This window comes from Mustela erminea, chromosome 17, assembly GCF_009829155.1.
Source record: "Mustela erminea isolate mMusErm1 chromosome 17, mMusErm1.Pri, whole genome shotgun sequence".
Lineage (NCBI taxonomy): Eukaryota > Metazoa > Chordata > Mammalia > Carnivora > Mustelidae > Mustela > Mustela erminea.
The window spans coordinates 66,136,720-66,143,725 of NC_045630.1; the positions used below are offsets into that span (position 1 = coordinate 66,136,720).

The 7,006-nt window shown below is 63.0% G+C and overlaps 1 protein-coding gene across 1 annotated transcript in view; it reads left to right on the plus strand.

The window, feature by feature from the left end:
* Positions 1 to 7,006, plus strand: part of KCNJ10 (potassium inwardly rectifying channel subfamily J member 10) — a 28,539-nt gene that overhangs the window by 7,090 nt on the left and 14,443 nt on the right. The gene's annotated exons all lie outside the window — the stretch shown is intronic.

A 7,006-nucleotide genomic window follows, 5' to 3' on the forward strand; every position in this document is an offset into this window, starting at 1 on the left:
GGCTAAGATATCTCCAGTCCCAGCCCTGCCGGCCCCTGCCTCCACAGGCAGGGCCAGCAGCCCCCCAGCTCCCTCCTCTGGGCTGTGGGACAGGGAGAGGGCCGAGGGGCTGGCTGTGCATACTAATGGCCTGCCCATTGTCAAAGCCCCTTTGTGCCGCAGAGCTCCATTGAGGCGGCTCTGGGGCGGGCACAATGGGGGCTCTGTCCCTGAGTTCCCCCAAACAGTCACCTGCTTTCAAAGCCTCCCCCCACCACCACCCCCGCCCGCCCCAGTGTCCGGAGGGCCAAGAGAGCGCGGGGGAGTGGGCCCGGGGCCAGGGGGGATGGGCAGGAGGTGACCCCCCCACACTCTGGGAGCAGGCCCGGGAGATGGGCACTGGTGGGGAGAGGCCCCAGCTCCCAGGGGGTAGGGATGGGGGTGCGGTCTGTGGAGGGAGCTGGAATGCAGGTTCCGTGAGGCCAGCAATGGGGAAGGGGTGCTCACGGCGCCCACTCCTCCGTTCCACATGCCCAGCCTGGGCCCGTGGCTGCCCGCCTGGGCCCCTCCTCCACGGGGCTCATATATGCGGAGACACACAGGCACACAGTATTCTATGCAACCCCACACACGGATCCCACACGCGCGTGCCGGAGCCTGGACCCGCCGTCCTGCCACCGTCCTCCGGGGTATGCACCTGCACGGCTGCCCCCTGCCCCGCCTCACCCCGCTCCCCTTGGCCCCCCTCCACGGGCCTCCTCCGCAGGCTTCCTGCCACCACCCCCCTTGCCCTCGCTGCCCCCTGCTGCTCCAACACAGGTTATAACAAGTTTGTGCTTGTTGTGACCTCGAGAATGTAGCCCTGGGGCGGGTAATGTCCCGCTGCCCCAGACCGGGCTGCTTACACGTTAACCATGGACACGGCCTCCTCCGCTGAACTCTTGAGCGCCGCTCCCCGCCTCCCCCCACCTCAGGGGGTTCAGTGGCCAGGACCCCAGCCCCAGAGCTGAGCCCAGCACACTGGGGGAGGGGGTGTGAGCTCTGCAGGGCCAGCACAGGCCCAGTGTGACTGTGCCTTGCACTTGTCCAATGCGTCCTGCGTCACAGCTCCTCCTGACCTGTCTTACAGAAAGGCTCTGAGAGGTGACACAGTGTGTCTGAGTGGCAAGGCTAGGACTGGAAGGGAGGTCTGTGGCCTCTAGGTGTGTGTTTTCTCCCGGGGTGGGTGGGGGGTTACCATCTGTCTCTCGGCTTAGCTAGGGTGCGCCTGCATGTGGAGTTTTAACAGAACCTTCCGGTACCCACCGTCCCTGGGAATGAGCTGGGGGACTGGTAGGGCAGGGAGTGGGCAGGACAACTGGCACAGGGACCTTAAGAAGGACTCTGGGTCTAGAAAGAACCTCAGAAAGTCACCTTGACCCTTCCATGGTCTCCGGGCAGGGCTAGACTACCTCCTTTCATTTCCTATTCTCGTGCCGAGTCCACTCCTGCCGTGGATTCTGCATGGCTGGAGAGAGAAACCCCAGGACCTCCTTGAAAGCTGGGCTTTCAAGTTTGAGCTCTCTGTTGATTCCAAGTCCTTAGTGATGCCTGGCTCTGACCTTCCCTGCTAATTCCCTCTGTTGGGATGTCCAGGAGTCCCCTGCTGTTCTGGTCCTGGCAGCTTTTGGAAGCCTGGAGCAGGCAGTCTAAAAAGGGAAGAGACGGAGGGCCCAGCAGGACCCCAAGACGTGGGGCAGTGGATGGGGTCTCGGCAGCAGCAACTCACTTAGCTGGACGGTGGTGCCGATACTGGTTTGCTCTTCCACAAGGGTCCCCGAACGCTGATCTCCGTGTTGTTTCCCTTTCCTCAGGATTGCACAGGACCCTTTTCCTCCTCGGCCCCTCCCCCTTAATGCTGCCTCTCCAGCGGCCAGATTCTGCTTAAGCCGCCTCATGCGTCCGTCTTCTTCGTGTGCAGCACCCCGCCCTGCCCTGGCCTTACTCTCTGGTACATCCTTCTGCCCCGGCTGTCCCTTCACATGTCCTCTGCTGGAGAGACGGCTGCCAGAGGCCCCTCTTCAGGGACCCTCCAGGTCCCCGCAGGAGGGAGGACCAGGGCAGCCACTTCCGAATCCCGTTCTAGATCCATCTGGCATCTAGAAGTGTCTAGGTTGAGTCTTCGTGCCACCGCCGCACCATTCTTGTCTTCCGATCGGGGAGGTGGCTAGGAAGAAGTGGAGGAATGGGGGAGACTCCCTCCCGGGTGAGGGGGGCCCCCTTACGCTCCCCTGGATGAGGGTCGGGCGAGGCTCTCTGTACACGGAACCAGTGAGGACAGAAGGAGACGGAGACCCGTCTGGGAAGGTGGCTCAGTTCCCTAAATCTGCTTTGTAAGAGCAGGGTGCCCCCGGTGTCCCTCTCCCCAAAGGGTAAAGACAAGGACAGATGGCTTGGGCAGCAGTAAGTACATTTAGATGTAAAAGGAAGCATTTCCCGGGATACGGTATTACCAGGCCAAGGGGAAGGACGAAAGGGGGGGGGCTCACCCTGCCTGAGGAGCGGGAACAGAGGCTGGGTGGCCTGGGCGGTGTTCCCCAGACATTCAGAGCTCCTGGGGGCCATGGGATTTCCAGCTCTCTCAAAGACCTCCCTTGGCCCTTTCTCAGCCCCCAGCAGAGAGCAGCACTGAGTCTGTCCCCTCCCTCCGGAGGGGAAGAAACTTTGCAGTTTTTTCTGCCTTCCTTGGTGGCCTTGTTCTGCCGAGGGGATCCTGGGGACCTGAGGATGGGAGGAGGCTGCCCTGGGCTGTGGCTGTGGCTGGACAGCGGAAGAGCTGAAGAGCTCGGTGGGTGACATTCTGAGGTTGGCTCTACGCCAGCGGGCCCTTCAGGACCCCGGGGTCAAGAGAGGATCTTGGAGGAGGAGTCGTTGGGACAAGGGAAGAGTCAGGGTTCTTGCTCTGATTCTGATGAAAACCACACGTGCTGTCGGCCAGCTGTGTGGCCGTAGGGACGTTACTTGTCTTTTCCTGGCCTTGGTTTCCTCTTTGGTGAAACCAGGGATTTCACTGAGGTGACCCGAGGGCCTCCGAGCATGCGTGCTGTGTGACCCTCCGGGGGCAAGAGGGAAAGCGTGGTCTTCACTGCAAACACACCAGGCTTCGGCCTTGGGCTCACCCTTCCTAAAGGTCGTCCTGAGCCAGTCGACTAAACTTCTGAGTCTGGTTTACACCCCATTCACACATGAGCAGTGACATTACCGACCTCCCAGGAGGACAGGGTGACGTGCTGCAGGCAAGGCCTAGCTCATTGCAAGGAGGGGGCAACCCCCACGGGGTGCGGGGGGCACGTCTGCAGAGGCTTCCTGGAGCAAGTGGCGACTCAGCTGAGGCCTGGAAGAAGGGTAGTGGGGTGGGGGACAGAGCTTCCCAGAGGAGGCCCCACTGTTTGCCAAGAGCTGTTGGAAGGAGGAGGCATGGCCCGTCCAAGACCCGAGAGGAGCTTGGTGTGACTGGACAGAGGGCACTGGCAGGGTGGAGACAGGCCAGAGGACGCTGATGCTGGGGAGGTCAGCAGGGACGGGTTATGCCAGACTCTGTCCCAGCTGTAATTCTGGGGTTTCAGAGCGGGGTCCCCCTTTTCCAACTTCTCCCATTCTCCCAAACTCAGCCTTCTTGCCCTTTGTCCTTTGGGCAGGAGAAGCGCTGGGCTCACCAGGGGGACTTGGTCAGTCCAGGGAGAAGCTCAAGTCCAGAGCTGTCCGACCCTGGACTGTGGAAGAGGGATCGACCTCCCTTAGAAGACTCTAGATTTCTGGCATGGAGCTCTCCTGCTGAGCGTTGCGCTCCCACTGCTGGCCTCAGTTTCCCCATCTGGCCCATCACTAGACAGCATCGGGGGTGTGCGCTGGAGGAGGGCTGAGGGCAGCTATGGAAACGGCAGCTCTTCACCCAGAGTGCAGGCTGATGGGGAGACCTGGTCGGTGCCCCCACTGTTACAAAGTCAGAACCCCCCTTTGCTGGGAAGCTGGGAGGAGGGACTTCCAGGGATGAAGCATGTCACACAGCGGGAGGGGACCTCGGGAGGAAAAGGTCACGTGGAATAGATCCTGTGGGTTCTTTCAAGAAATACTTAGTAAAGCTCCAGTCTAGTCCTGCGGAGGACACAACGATGAACAAAATACGGGTCACGGATGGGTTCAGGAAAAAGTCTCCTGTTTGGGAAGGCGGGCATGGTCCCTCCTGCGAGGACTAGGGCGTGACCCCTCTAGGAGCGGCTCCCCAGGGTGCCTCCACTTGGGGGAGTTTCTCTTCTGCCTCCCCGGCCCTCCCTTCTCCAACGCTCCACCGGCACCCCCGGGGCCCAGCGTCCCTCCTCACAGCTGCGAAACTTCTAAGACCACAGACTTAGAACGTGTGTGGAGGCGGGGCCCTTGGCTGGGGTCTGGTCAGCACCCCGCCCCCCCCGTCCTCTCTCAGGGGGGCCCCGCTGATCGCTGGGACCCAACGAGCAGGTCCCATCAGCCTGGCCCCCGACTAGTTTCTCAGACCCTGTGGGCGGATCTGGGGACAGCTCAGGGGCTCCCTGGCCTCCCCACGCACACCCTTGTCTCCTGGGGCCTGGCCATCCTGGGCCGTGAGAAGCTTGCCAGCTGCCTGGAGCCACCAAGGCTGGGGACAAGCGGGGAGTCCCCGAGGATCGTGGCTCTTCAGTCTCCCTCGGCGCACACCTTCCTACCTCGCGGCGGGCTGCGGGGTTTCGGACGGAGCCTCATCTTGGGGACCACAGGCAGGGGGGGCGAGGAGAGTGGGTTGGAAGCCTCTTCCCATTCTGGTGTCCACAAGTCACCGTCAGCCTAGAAGAGGAGGAAGGCGGGGCTGGCCTTGAGCGTTGCCAAGCCCACGGCGTGCGGAGAGCGAAGGGCCGCGGGGCTGAGAGACGAAAGTCCAGGCTTAAGCGCTAACCGCCAGCGAGACACTTGGCCCCTCGGAGCCCGGTTTCCTCTAACTGAGCAGACACGCTCCTTCGCGGCAGAGCTGGGCGATGGTCATACCTTGTAAGGGCCTGACAGACTCCACGCGCTTCATCTCGCCCGACCCCGACCGCACGGTGGAAGGCGCTGCTGCCTCCTCAGGGGAGGAGACGGAGAGACTGGCCGGAGCTCCCGTGGCTCGTGAGCGACACAGAGCGGGATGGCCACTCGTGGGAGAGACGACAGACGGGGACCTCGGCTGTGCCCCGGACGGGCCAAGATAACAGACGGGCTTCATCGGTTAGGCTAACCCGGTTGGGAGGAGAGCGGTTCTCTTCGTGTCACCGTGCGCAGAGACATTCAGAGGCCCCGTGAGAAAAGGCAGGGCCATGAGTGACACCTGCTAGGCGCGAGGGGCGGGGGCCGCGGTGGCCCGCAGGCTGCGTGGTGACTTCCCCGGCCCATCAGATCGGGGTCTCCAAGGATCTCTGGTCTGCGTCCTTCCTCTCTGCTAACCGGGAGGTGAAATGCGGGTCTGGGCAGCCGGAGAGATGACTAAGGAGTGGTCCCGCCTTCCCCGCGCTCCTGGTGGGTCTCGAAGCCGGAGGGGCTTTACTGAGGACACAGCAGAGGGACAGCAGCCCCTGGCCGGGGAGCCACAGGTGCCCCTCGTGGTCACCAGCAGCCCCAGTGCAGGCCGCGGTCAAGGGCATACAGTGGCGCTCTACCCCCGGAAGGGGGTGCCCAGGGACAAGTGTCCGAGGCACAGGCTGTGACCTTGGGGGCAGAATGGGGGGGTTGGGGGGCTTGAAGCTGTCAGGAAGTTACCCCGAAGCTGGGGAACCCCCTCAAGGATTTCAGGCCGAACTGCAGGATGCAGCCAGTTGTATGAGGCCCTGGGGCAGCTGAGGGGCGCGGGGGGGGGGTGCGGGGAAGGGGAGCCTTGGGGTGGGGGTGGAGGGTGGGGGAAGGGACACCAGGTCACTGCGGCATCTGGAGGAGGCGAGGGAGACTGGACTAAGGCAGCCTTGAGGGAGACGGAGAGACGCCCACAGAGGCAGAATGGAGGAGACCCAGCGCCCACCCGGAGGCGGGGCGGGAGGGAAGCCAGGGGCGACTCTGTGAAGGGGGGACACGCAGAGGAGGCTCCTTCCGGAGGCCGGAGGACAGGAACCTAAGCACATTGATGCTGGAATGCTCCAGACCGAGGGCAGAGGTGAGGAGGCAGGGCTGGAGCGGCAGGGGAAGGGAGACGGGTGGCGAGAGTGTCCCGACGGGCCAGGGGCCGCAGGCTGCTGGGGCCGTGGCCGAGGGACGCCCAGAGTGAAGACGGGGAGGTCCACTGTGCCGCTGGAGAGGCTCCCCGCGGCCCTCACTGCCCCCACGTGGCCGGGACCACGTGCAGTGGCTTCTGTGTGCCCTGTAGTCTGCGGGGACTCATGCTCTGAGGGGCTGATACTTGTTTTCACGGCTATTAAATATTTGATGGAAACATTTGATATTGCTGACATGGGGCCTGTTTTTTCCTTTCGACCGGCAATTTCTTTCTTTTTTAGAGACAGAGTCGGGGGAGGGGCGGGGGGGGAACTCAAGCAGACGCCCCACTGAGCGGGGACAGCGCGGCTCAGTGTCAGGACCCTAAGATCCTGACTGGAGCCGAGACCGAGTTGGACACGCAGCCCACTGAGCCACCCAGGAGCCCCTGAGCAGCAGTTTGGTTCAACCTTTTGGTTCAACCTAGTAGTTAAAAGGAGTGGGCTGGGGAGGGGACAGGGGAGGGGCAGGGGGGAAGAGGCAAGGGCCCAGGGCTGGGAAGCCCTGCCCCTTAGTGGCAGGGACATCATCTCCGTGCAGGGCTGAGGGGCGGCTCCGGAGACCCCCTCTTCTCCTCCCCTCCCCTCCCGCCATCTGCATCCAGGACACCCCTCCGCCCCTCTGCGGGTTGCGCAGCATGGGGTCCGTCTGGAAGACCGCTTTAACCCCTCAGCGGGGATGACGCCCTCCGCCAGGATCTTGGGGGAACAGCGGGGTACAGATTGCCGTGGGGAGACTCTCAGAAGCTTGGCCACGTGAG